Consider the following 12,589-nt stretch of genomic DNA (forward strand, 5'->3'; position numbering starts at 1 on the left):
TCAGGCCACGCAAACTGGATTAGATAAGTCCGACGAGCTTCTTCTGACGTACGAGTGGACCTTTCCTCTCCTCCAGACTGGGGGGGGCTACAATACGTAGCAAGCCTTCATCTTCCTTTGTCTTTGCTCCTCGTTCTTCCGGGCATGGCTTCTCAGGGCATTCAGTGGATGGCAACTGGAAGAAGGGAGGGATGGGAGGCCTCTGGCTACCATGGACAGTGGTTCGGGTAAAATGGAGGGAGGGGGGGGGCTCTGACAACCATGGACAGTGGTTCGGTAGAATTGAGGGAGGGGTCCTCTGGCAACCATGGACAGTGGTTCAGGTAAAATGGAGGGAGGGGGGCCTCTGGCAACCATGGACAGCGGTTCAGGTAGAAGGGAGGGAGGGGGTGCTCTGGCAACCATGGACAGCGGTTCAGGTAAAATGTAGGGAGGGGGACCTCTGGCTACCATGGACAGTGGTTCATGTAAAATAGAGGGAGGGGGGCCTCTGGCAACCATGGACAGTGGTTCGGGTTGAAGGGAGCGAGGGGGGCCTCTGGCAACCATGGACAGCGGTTCAGGTAAAATGTAGGGAGGGGACCTCTGGCTACCATGGACAGTGGTTCATGTAAAATAGAGGGAGGGGGGCCTCTGGCAACCATGGACGGTGGTTCGGGTAAAATGGAGGGAGGGGTCCTCTGGCAACCATGGACAGTGGTTTGGGTAGAAGGGAGGTAGGGGGGGCCTCTGGCAACCATGGACAGTGGGTTGGGTGGAAGTACCAGGTTAGCATTCAGTTGGAAGCATGGCCAAGGTGGCCATGTTATTTGTTAGACTCTTGTTGGGGGGGGCATTGGTCGGAGCATGGAGGCGAGGCAGTGTCACGGACCACCCTCCCCCGCACGTTCCGAGATTTCAAACAGTCTTCCTTCCCCGTCCAGTCTTTGGATATGTATTTATGCAGCTGACATTTAAAGGCGTATTTTAACACAGCTAATCTCCGCATCGCCTCGGGACCTTGTACTTGTGTACTTGTACACAGAGCAGTATGGAAATTGTTGTAAAAACAAGCAATTAGGAAGACCATCATAATTAGTTTGACACGTGGCATTAGCAAAGTGGAATGAAAGCAAACAAGAGTGAAAATGGAGGCACTTGTTGCTTGGCATCCCAAGAAAGCAACCAAATGCAGGAAGTGGAGGCGGGCATTCAAAGAGCATCTTTTATTTTGAAGTGAATCACTCATGGCAGAAACACCTGCTGAGTAGAGAAGCTCTTTTTCAAATTAAAAGTGTCTTTGATGTCTGCTCAGCCAGAAGTGGGTCACCCCTCCCGCCAAGGAGGTGATCGTGCTGGTCTCCTCCAATAATGCTTTTACCTTCCCGCTGCTGCACCAGGCCGCCCCCCCTTGCCTCGCTGTCCCACTTTGGTCCAAACAGACCATCCCAGGGCCACGGGTCTGTCATCTTCTCAATGTTTTTGCACCGTGTGATTGGATGGCTGCTTCCAAGATGGCCGTTTGGGCCGAAACAACATCTTACTCACGCAGGAACATAATGACAATATTCCCCAAATCCTTTTACCGTAATATTTGTTTCTTATTGAGTTTCTTATCCTTGGTAGGATCAAATAAACCACACAAAGAGATGGCAGAGGCATGGTAGAGTTGGTAGAGGCATGGTAGAGATAGTAGAGTTGGTAGAGGCATGGTAGATGCATGGTAGAGTTGGTAGAGGCATGGTGGAGTTGGTAGAGGCATGATAGCGGGATGGTAGAGGCATGGTACAGGTTATGTTAGAGTTGGTAGAGGCACGGTAGCGGTATGGCACTAACATGAATGGATGGATGAATGAACAAATGGATGGATGTTGAATGGATGGATGGATGAATGAACAAATGAATGAATGAACGAACGGGTGGCTGAACAAATGGATGGATGAATGAATGAATGAATGAACGGACGGATGGATGGATGGATAGATGAATGAACAAACAAATGAACGAATGAACAAATGGATGGATGAATGAATGAACAAATGGATGGATGGTTGAATGAATGGATGGATAGATAAACAAATGAATGAATGAACAAATGGATGAATGAATGAATAAACAAACGGATAGATGGATGGATGGATGAACAAATGAATGAATGAACAAATGGATGAATGAATGAACGAACAGATAGATAGATGGATGAATGAATGAATGGGTGGATGGATGGATAGATGAATGAACAAACAAATAAACAAATGAACGAACGAACTAATGGATGGATGGATGAATGAAGGAATGAACAAATGGATGGTTGAATGAATGGATGGATGGATGAATGAACAAATGAATGAATGAACGAACGGATGGATGAACAAATGAATGAATGAACAAATGGATGAATGAATGAATGAATGGATGGATGGATGGATGGATGGATGGATGGATGAATGAATGAATGAACGGATGGATGGATGAATGAACGAACAAATGAACGCACAAACGAACTAATGGATGGATGAACGAATGAATGAATGAATGAACGAATGAATGAACGAATGAATGAACGAATGAATGAACGAATGAATGAACGAATGAATGAACGAATGAATGAACATCTCACCGTGTGGAGTCCATAGAACACATGCAATAGTTCCATTGTTGTCAGCTAACGTTAGCGATTTGACCAAGTTTAGCTCCTCCAGTGAATGGAGAAGCTGGAAAGACCAGCTCCTAATATTTCCGTCCCCTTTTCATTTGTATGTGTGGTGCGTTCATGGTGACATTCCGTGCACAAAATAGCCTAAAGTGTTTTTTTTTCTGTTTAATGTCACACAATTTAGTGCGATGACAACGGCGGCATAATTAGTTTCTCTCCCCCTTGCGAGCATCTCCAGCTGAACAATAACGAGGTGTTTTCATGTCAAGAGAGACGAGCGCTGAGTGGCAGCCTCGTCTCCGCTGCAGTACGAGCACAAAGTACAACAATGGCGAGAAAATATTGAACCTCTCTCACAATTAGTCATGTTAATACTCCAATGACAGGACGCCACAATACTAAGAAGGCTTTGATTAGCTTAGCGTTGGTAATAGTAATGGTAATGGTTTAATTTCATTTCAACATGCATCAGATTACAATTGAGTGCATCCCATAATCAGTTCCCAGTTCCACATGTCCAAAAGGAGTAGGAAGAAGCAAAGCTTATTAAATCCTACCCTTCCATCTTCTACTTTTACAATCAGTAACTGTTGCATTTGTTCACTTCCTGCTTTCCATTTGGGCGGCAAAAATGGCCTATAACTGACCTATAACTGTAGTACCAATGTAGTATTCTGCTGTTAAACCATTCTGACCTATAACTGTAGTACCAATGTAGTATTCTGCTGTTAAACCATTCTGACCTATAACTGTAGTACCAATGTAGTATTCTGCTGTTAAACCATTCTGACCTATAACTGTAGTACCAATGTAGTATTCTGCTGTTAAACCATTCTGACTTATAACTGTAGTACCAATGTAGTATTCTGGTGTTAAACCATTGTGACCTCTAACTGGAAGTGTTTCTATGCACTCAGCAGTGTGATCCACCACAGCGGAGTGGGCGCGTCTGGGGGCGGGCCGTGGGTGGGATACATTAAACCAGACTATTTTTACAGGAAGCAACCAAATCCAAAAGAAATGAATAGGTGCAGATTGTGGAAGATCTAGAAAGCTTTGCCTGCGGGTTATTGTGTGTAGCTTATGGACCACTACCGGGAAACTTTCAGGTAGAACCTTGAAAAGATATCGAGTCCGCGGATAAACGACTACGGTTGTTTTGGTCGTTGGTTTGACATCCTGTCAGTGTCGGGTAAAAGTGTCAGCCAAAAGACACGTTTCCCAAATAATGGCCGTCTCCTGGAGGGGCTATTTTATAGACGGGGGTGCCGCCCGAGAGTTTGGTGCTCTGTACAATATCGTGTCCACTTCTCAAACCCAAATGCCAGTGAGCTCGTTTATATCGGGGGGGCTTAATTACACAGATGGCTGTGAGCACTTGGCGAGGCGGACCAACTCAGGCGCCCCCCCCCCCCCCCCAGACCCGCGTTTGCCCCGTGTGGTATGTAAAGCATCCATCCAGCAGCTCGACAGTCAGCTTGCATCGCCAGCCCCCATCCAGACGTCCCGCCATGCCCGTTTGCGGCCATGTTTGCTGTGTAAACGCGGTAGGTCGGTTAGCATCGCATGGCGGCTTCATTACATCCTGCAAACAAAGCCGGCGCCCTCGTTCAAAGGTTCTTGGCATGCCCCCCTCCTTGCTGGCACGCTCTTGGATTTCTTTTCCAGCTGCTGTGAAGGCCGCCGGTCTGCTTGGAAGGTAGCGAGAAAGTCTCCAAAAAACCACAGCCAGAACTCCAACCAGCTTGGAGGCTCCTCCTTCCCTGGTGGAATATCTCCATGCCGGATGCTGTAGAGCAATGTTCCTTTCGCGTTCTCGTCCACACAAGCTCCGATCCCACGGTCCCTCTTGTCTCCTCGTGTGGGGTCACTACAGCCGAGCTTACCAGCCGACGTGGGGCCTCTTTATTCTTTGTTCGTGGAGAACGTCACCACAAGGACCAGCACCCACCCGAGGTCCAGCCTGGAAGTCAAACATGCGTTCCTGGTACACGCCTGAGATCATGTGATGCTGTTGGAGATGAGTGACAGGAGGGTGGAGATCACGTGACGCTGTTGGAGATGAGTGACAGGAGGGTGGAGATCACGTGACGCGGTTGGAGATGAGTGACAGGAGGATGGAGATCACGTGACGCTGTTGGAGATGAGTGACAGGAGGATGGAGATCACGTGACGCTGTTGGAGATGAGTGATAAGAGGATGGAGATCACGTGACGCTGTTGGAGATGAGTGGGATGCCATCAGGTGTACCTAATGAAGTGTCCTTGTGATTAAGCCTTTTCCAGACGTGTTCTTGACCTGATCATGTGAGGAGAAACGCAGATGGTTGCCCCCTTTTCACCTGCTCTAATTGGCGTCCACGTCTGGCGCCGAGGCCAAGCGCTGCACTCCATATCGTTTGAAGGTTATTTGCAGGCCGACAGCGAGGAGCCCACGTGACCGCTATTGAAGCACCTCCTTGCCGCCTCTCCAAGCCCTCCTGCCGTCAGCTGCTAAATATCAGCCTCTAATTGGACGCCCCTGGACCCGAGGTGGCCAAGCTTGGCCACGCTTGGAGCCGTTTGGGCGGCTAAAATGGCCTAGAACTGACCTATGACTGTAGTACCAATGTAGTATTCTGGTGTCAAACCATTCTGACCTATAACTGTAGTAGCAATGTAGTATTCTGGGGTTAAACCATTCTGACCTATATCTGTAGTACCAATGTAGTATTCTGCTGTTAAACCATTCTGTCCTATAACTGTAGTACCAATATAGTATTCTGGTGTCAAACCATTCTGACCTATAACTGTAGTATTCTGGTGTTAAACCATTCTGACCTATAACTGTAGTACCAATGTAGTATTCTGCTGTTAAACCATTCTGACCTATAACTGTAGTACCAATGTAGTACTCTGGTGTTATACCATTCTGACCTATAACTGTAGTACCAATGTAGTACTCTGGTGTTATACCATTCTGACCTCTAACTGGAAGTGTTTCTATGCACTCGGCAGTGTGATCCACCACAGCGGAGTGGGCGTGCCTGGGGGTGGGCCGTGGGTGGGAAACCAGACTGTTTTCACAGGAAGCACCAAATCCAAAGAAATGAATAGGTGCGGATTGTGGAAGATCTAGAAAGCTTCGCCTGCGGGTTATTGTGTGGAGCTGCTCTAGCAGCACTCGTGGTAAAGGTGAAAGGTGAAAGCGGCACTAACAGGTCTTCTTCTCTTTCAGCAAGCCGCACGTTGAAGGCAGCCCGGAACGGACGCCCTCAGCACGTCACACGGTAAGCACTCGTGCAGCCTTCACGGCTGTCCTCATTCCACCAGCCCTCAAATCCATATTGTCATGTCGTTCTCATTGATTGGTTTCTAAAGCCTGTTATTGGTTGATGTTTGGCTGTGCTGGTGGCTGATACCGGATTTGGGATTTGGTCCTAACCCTGATACGCGGTGGACAAATTCTAACCGTGTCATAACTTGATGACGAGTCTTTCCTTCCTTCCTCCTACCGATCTTCTACCTCCTGCATCTTCATAATCATACTTTCCATATCTTTGCATCAACGTCCTCCTCCTAAAACCGGAGTGAGACGCGGTTCTGTCACATGGATCCTTCGCCCTTACGGGTCCCGGTCACCGTCTCAAAATGAAACCCACGTCTGCGTCTCCTTTTCAACAAGCGGACGCGGCGCTCCTTGCGCGCCTTTTAATCTCGCCGCTCTTGCTATTTCATTTCCTGTCTGACTGGTTGAATCAGTGCCGGCTCGCCGCTCAATGGCGACGGCCGAGCAAAATCTCCCGTCACTCACTCTTTTTCCATTCATAACGCCACGTGATGGCGCCGGCTCGTTTCCCGATGTGTATTCAACACAATTCCCGGCCCCCTCGACCCTGACCCCCCACCCCTGACCCGCATAGGCTGAGCTAAGTGGAATGTAAATGTTTATGTTGATATGAACAACTGTTACATCTGGGGTCTCAAACACGCGGCCCGCGGGCCAAATGTGGCCCACAGGACACTAGTTTGAGGCCCCCGCTTTGATATGAAAGTTTAATGTAAAGTTTGATATGGATGCTGTATGGTATCATGTACCCAGAAAAAATTATTACCTTTGATTAATGTTCATGTTAAAGGTTAAATAACTGTTAATAGTTATCCTCCCTATCCGTGTGGAAGTGGTAAGTTTTTGGCTTTTTTAAGTTTAAAGGAAATAACTTGGAGGCTACCGTTTAGGTCGCTAGCTCTCTAGTTTGCGAGTTAGCATACGTCTCAAGACTCTGCAGTTGCGCAATATGTTGACTAATAGTCGTGTTTTGTCATGTCTACAGGGCTCTAATAACGCTTTGTTCATTTTAATCTGAAAAAAATAATTTGTCTACCCACCAACTATATATGTGGTTTCTTAAGTTTTTATTATTTGCCGTTTTATTATTATTATTATTATATTTATTTATTACTGATTGATTAATTTTCTTTATTATTGATTTGTTTATTTTTCATCTTATTTTGTGCAGAAAAATTAAGATATTTGAGAACAGAGGAATGTTTTATCAGCGCTTTTATTGTAGAAAATTGGAACCAAAGCACTGACAAAGTTTGTATATTTTTTTGTTTTTAATAAATGCGTTTTTTTTTTTTTTGGAAAACCTGATGTGGCCCAGTCTCACCCAGACCCTAGCTCCAGTGGCCCCCAAGTAAATTGAGTTTGAGACCCCTGTGTTACATCATCCATCCATCTTCTATGCCGCTTGTCCTCACTCGGGTGCTGGAGCCTATCCCAGCTGGACCGGCGTCCAGCCAGTTGAAGGACAGTAGAATGTTCTTTTTGAAAGAGACAAGGACTTGAAAGTCTACTGAGTCTTCATGCCAACCGGAGGCCTCGTGCTTCGTGGCTCTTCAGGAAGCATCACCAGGCGAGACCCCCGACAATGCGTCGTGTTGTCCTCGGAGACGCCGCCGCTTCCCCCCCACGAGGCCCTCGCCTTCTCTGACTCCTCGCTGTCTGATCTGTCGCCATTGAGCCAAAGTGTCTTGGACACATTGCGGTCATGCTGAGCTGGAGGAGATATGACAAACACAAAAGGTCGACCTTGTTTGCTTCCGCCTCACGAGACGGCCAAGCTCTGTGGTGCAGGCTGGTACGTTTTGTCATTGGGGCGCTACCTTCTCCGGGAATCCTCACATCTGCGTTTCACATGAACTCTCCATCAAGCCACGCCTCCTGAGATCAGCTTCCGTTGATCATCGCATGTGTGCTCCCTGTAACGCCTCAGGGTTGTGTCAGAACTGAGCTAGTTTTTCCCGCGTGGCGCCACGGGGAGGCCGACGTATCTGAGTCCGATGTGGGCGCCGCTGGTTTAATCGCTTCCACTTCCTGCCAGGCGCACTTGAAAAGAGTCGCTTTGTTTGTGGAGAGGCTGTTGTTGTTGCGTTGTGTTTTTGCACCGCCAGTCACGCGCAGGCGCTTCCTCCGCCGAAGGAAGTTAAGAGGGGGACTATCAGAGCGCCGCTAAGCTACCGTCTCTTCCACAATGGCGGCGGCATCCTGAGCCAAAGCGCCCAGATGCTTGTTTAATGCGCCGTTGGATGCCGCTTGTCTGAAGAACGGAATTTGTGGTGGCGGGGTTGTCGTGTTGAAACCTTCTGCCTTTGTGGCCTCATCACTTCCTCCCCCCCCCCCATCTTCTTCTTCTCAGCCTGACGAGCTAAACCTCATATCACGGTGATGACGATGATGATGACGATGATGATGACGATGATGATGACGATGGTGATGAAGCGCATTTACTTGTTGCGAAAAAAATCGGTGTTAGCATCACACTCGCCGGGTCGCCATGGCAACTAAAAGTGTGCGGTTATTTCTGCAAAGTGCGTCAGGTTTTCTCACACCTCCGAGAATAAACTCCCAAGCTGCGTCGGCAGACAGAAAAGATGAGCAACGCCGCCGAAGACGCTTTTGATCGCTTTGGAAAAAGTTCCGGATGCACGGAAGACACTTTTTTTTTTCCTCAATGGGAACGCTACCCGAGTGAAGCTGACCTCCAAAGTGGCGTGTGAACCGACATGATGATGTTCTCGTCTCCTGAACGATGGCAGGACCTTCTCCCGTCTCTCAGCACACAAGCTGATCTCACACAGGTGCATGTGGCTCTTTGGATGCTGTTGCCATGGAGATGACCCCCCCTCCTCCCCTTCCGCTGGCCTAGTTTGGCTCGCCTGCAATTTAGTGAACTTTCGAGATCCTTTTCCCGACGTTATGCAAGCCCCAGTGTGGACATCGGGCGCCACGCTGGCTCGCGTGGTGTTTGTTGTCTCTCTCGCTTCTGGACCTGAGCGGCGCGGGCGTTTGCGTTCTTTCTGATCCTGATGGATGTGGACATGTGCCACCGTGGCACGCCGCCATTTGAGAGCAGACTTCTATCTTGACGGAGGGCTGGCGGATTCACCATCCCGGCCGCAAATGTCGTGGTTTGAGGCCTCCGGCCCGGCAGGTTGAGGCGGGATTGGGAAGGGACACGTGCTGGACTTGAAATGCATTTCAATTAGCATGCCTCCATCTTATGTAACATGTGTTTGTAGCTTCCAGGCACGTGCCGGATACAAGGAAAAATGAGCAAATATCCTCGGCAGTGTCCACGGAAAAAAACCACCCCGTTTCGACATTGGCCAATCAGGATCGCTAATGCATGAATATGCAGTTCCATCACGTAGAACGAAGAATCTGTACCCATTCTTCTGCGAGTACATTTTATTCCAAAGTCAAAGAGAAATGCTCCTTCCCATCATGCTTTGCTGCACTGCTCTGCGAATGTTATGACTGTGTTGTCATTCCATGTAGTACTGCTATCAAGTACCCTGTGTGTATTTACTTATCCGACTCATCCCCTTCCCTCTGACTGTTATGAATCGTCCATTCGTGTACTTCCTGGACTGGTATGCTGGAGCCTATCCCAGCTGTACTTGGGTGGGGCCTTCTAATTGGCCATTCTTAGTTTTCCTCATCTGATAATGAGGAATTACCTCGAGCAGTTTGGGAGTACAAGACAGGAAAATACCGGCAGTATGTAGACTGGGGTGATAGGTTGGGCTCTAATTTTGCGGCGCAGCGCAAGGTTGGCGTCATTTGGTAGACTGGGCTGCGCCGGGATGGCCGTGGCAGCGCACCAAGGCAGGAGTCCACATTTCAGCTTGGCGCAGTGACAATTTCGTGACCACAAATTTTGTGCTGAAAGCACACCAGCTCGAACCTGGTCTATTCTTGGCGCAGGTGAAGCGCAGCACAAGCGGTGGTAAATTGGCTGACAGGCGCACCGTGCAGACAGAGGCAAAACCTCACAGGCAGATTTGTTTCGCGCACATTTCAGTGTAAGCACCAAAGACAGCAACCACTATTTAATGGAAGCGTCATCAAAGGCAGATCAAAGATGCTTGGATTAGCCGGCTGCTGTGTTTAATGTAACTGTCAGGAACAGACTCGTCCCACAAGATGGTGAGTGACGTTGACGTATGATGGTAAATGGTGAGTGTTAAGATGACATTCGGCTGTGTTAAACCCTCTCAACGCCTTCTATCCCCCTTTTTGCTACCATGGAGGCGCGGGTGCGCTGCACTGCGCCAGACTGCGCTGCTCACGAAATTTGCAAAGTGCGTCGGCTGCAAATATTGTATTGTTAGTTCGTCCGGAAGCGACCAGTCGGCATTTTCCGATTTCCCACACTGGGACGCCATTTTGTCATGTGAGAAAACATGTTAGCTAATGTAGCAATCCTGTGATAAAAGCAATTACTTTATTTACGTTTGGAATTTTTAATTAGAAGTCCAGTTGAGAGTGAATTTTCCTCTTGAGTTTTCGGGAAGGGGCAGGAAAAGACGGACTACAAGGCCGGCCATCTTCTTGCTCGACTGTGCTGGATACATTTGTGATGATGTGGCGAATGTTAGCATTAGCGGCTAGCTGACGATGTGACGTATCTGGACCTTTGCTTTCTGCCTGACTGGAGAAAGGCTGGCGTGATTGGCAGGTTAAATTCTTCAAGGTCAGCCTGCGCTCCTTTCCCGTATAGATTACCGTGGTAATATCTCTCCTGTCGAGTGTCACCCCCACTGCCCCCCCCCCCCCCCCTCCTGCTTGACTGCTTTTCCACTGAGATGCTAAGATTGCGTCCCTGCCGCTCTCCATGCCTTTTACGTAAGCCAGCAAAGGTTGTTGAGCATGGAGATGCTGCACCGCCAGTCATATCTGTAATTGTGACATTTAGCGATAGTGCCGGGGGGGCGGGGGGTTGTGTGCACATCAGAATCATTCAAGGGGTCCGACATCATGCATTGCGTGGCCCGGTGTTGTTTTTGCTGGAAAATGATAGGAGGTGATGAGCAGAAGGATTGGAGGAGCAAATGTGAAAACACAGCAGGAAGAGGAGAAGCGGTGCAGATGGCTGCTCAGCAAATACTCTCCTGCTCATTCTTTGTTTGGGACACTCGCATATTTAGCAGCGCATCTTCAATCACCGCCGATGCTTCCTTCTTGCCCACGCTGCATCAGATCTGCTCGTGTGAGAGGCTCACAGACCCTCCAATCCTCAGCCTGCGATCCCTCGCCTGGTTTTACCTTTTAGAGCAGACTCTCCAGGCTTCCAAGGGGTCCTTGGACATCAGCACCTTAGCCCACCACCAGCGACTTCCCACTCGGCCTCCAAACACTCCATGATGACCTGGAAGATGGAGTCTACACAAGTACATGCCGTGGAAGATGGAGTCTACTCAAGTACCTGACGTAGAAGATTAAGTCTAGATGAGTACCTGAGGTGCAAGATGGGGTCTACACAAGTACCTGACGAAGAAGATGAAGTCTACACAAGTACATGAGGTGGAAGATGGAGTCTACACAAGTACATGAGGTGGAAGTTGGAGTCTACACGAGTGCCTGACGTGCAAGATGGAGTCTACACGAGTACCTGATGTAGAAGATGAAGTCTACACGAGTACCTGACGTGGAAGATGGAGTCTAGACAAGCACCTGACGTGGAAGATGAAGTCTAGATGAGTACCTAAGGTGGAAGATGACTTAGAAGATGGAGTCTACACAAGTGCCTGCCGTGGAAGATGAAGTCTACACAAGTACCTGAGGTGGAAGATGAAGTCTACACAAGTACCTGAGGTGGAAGATGAAGTCTACACAAGTACCTGCCGTAGAAAATGGAGTTTACACAAGTACCTGAGGTGGAAGATGGAGTCTACACAAGTACCTGATGTAGAAGATGAAGTCTACACGAGTACATGAGGTGGAAGATGGAGTCTACACAAGTACTTGACCTGAAAGATGGAGTCTACATAAGTACCTGATGTGGAAGATTAAGTCTAGATGAGTACCTGAGGTGGAAGATGGAGTCTACACGAGTACCTGAGGTGGAAGATGGAGCGAATGGCGGTTCAGGCAAACGTTACAGCTGATCTACCGAGGCGTGTGGCGTCCTGGCCTCGTTAAAGACTATTTTGTGTCGCCGGAGTGCATCTCCAATCCTGGGTGGCCGGCGGATGAAGCCGGCGTGCGGAGCAGGGACCCGGAGAGAAGTCCAATTTTTCCCTCTTATTGGCGGTGATGTATCCATAGTGGCAGAGTGCAGTGCAGCGTGCCGGCAGGAGGCCACACCAAGAGATGATGAAGTGCTGAGAGTGTGCGTGTTTGGACTTCCTGTTCCCACGCTTCCCAACGGAATGGAACGATGTCGCTGTGCTTCTCCTCCGGATGCATGGACATGATGGAACGCCCGTCAAGGTGACCTCAGACAAATGACACAAGGTTTCCATTGAACCCCCCCCCCCACCTCCACAAGGTTGCTATGGATGCCTGTCCATCAAAAGTTGACCCCCACTTGCCGTTTCTTCAATCGCTGCTATAAAAGGAAACGGGCTCGAACGTAGAATGGACACCTGCAGGTGTCTGGGATTTTAACACCTGAACTACAATGGG

General features: G+C 48.8%; 1 protein-coding gene across 1 annotated transcript in view; it reads left to right on the plus strand.

Moving 5' to 3' along the window:
- Positions 1 to 12,589, plus strand: part of syt1a (synaptotagmin Ia) — a 68,385-nt gene that overhangs the window by 17,179 nt on the left and 38,617 nt on the right. The window contains exon 2 of the mRNA XM_078787956.1: positions 5,852 to 5,903. The gene's annotated coding sequence lies outside the window, so the exon portion shown is untranslated. The remainder of the gene's footprint in view (positions 1 to 5,851; positions 5,904 to 12,589) is intronic.

Source organism: Doryrhamphus excisus, linkage group LG2 (genome assembly GCF_037039965.1).
Source record: "Doryrhamphus excisus strain RoL-2023G ecotype Guam linkage group LG2, RoL_Dexc_Guam_v1.1, whole genome shotgun sequence".
Classification (NCBI taxonomy): domain Eukaryota; kingdom Metazoa; phylum Chordata; class Actinopteri; order Syngnathiformes; family Syngnathidae; genus Doryrhamphus; species Doryrhamphus excisus.